Here is a 351-nt window from a genome sequence, read left to right on the forward strand (position 1 = left end):
TGAGCGATGTAAATCATAGGCTCGATGGGCCTGAGCGTCGCGCTACGAGTGACCTCGTTGAGGATGTGGAGGTGGTCGACTACACGCCTGGCTCTCCTTTTCCCGGGTGGGATGATGAGGAAGGCGAGCAGCGCCAGCGGCACGAGACAAGCCCTGCTCGCGCCTTGCGGGCCCCATGTCCGTTTCCTGACTGCTCGTCACCTGAGGGACGTGGTGTAATCACCAATGACCTCGGCGGGTCTCAGAGGCGGCAGCTGGAAGCTGCCCGTAAGGCGGCTCTGATTCGCGCCCACCCACGGCCGGTCATTGACCCTCGTGTGGAATATGGCTTCCGCCCAGCGGATCCCGCTT

The sequence above is a fragment of the Plasmopara halstedii genome (assembly GCF_900000015.1).
Source record: "Plasmopara halstedii genome assembly, contig: Scaffold_2364, whole genome shotgun sequence".
In the NCBI taxonomy this organism is placed as follows: domain Eukaryota; phylum Oomycota; class Peronosporomycetes; order Peronosporales; family Peronosporaceae; genus Plasmopara; species Plasmopara halstedii.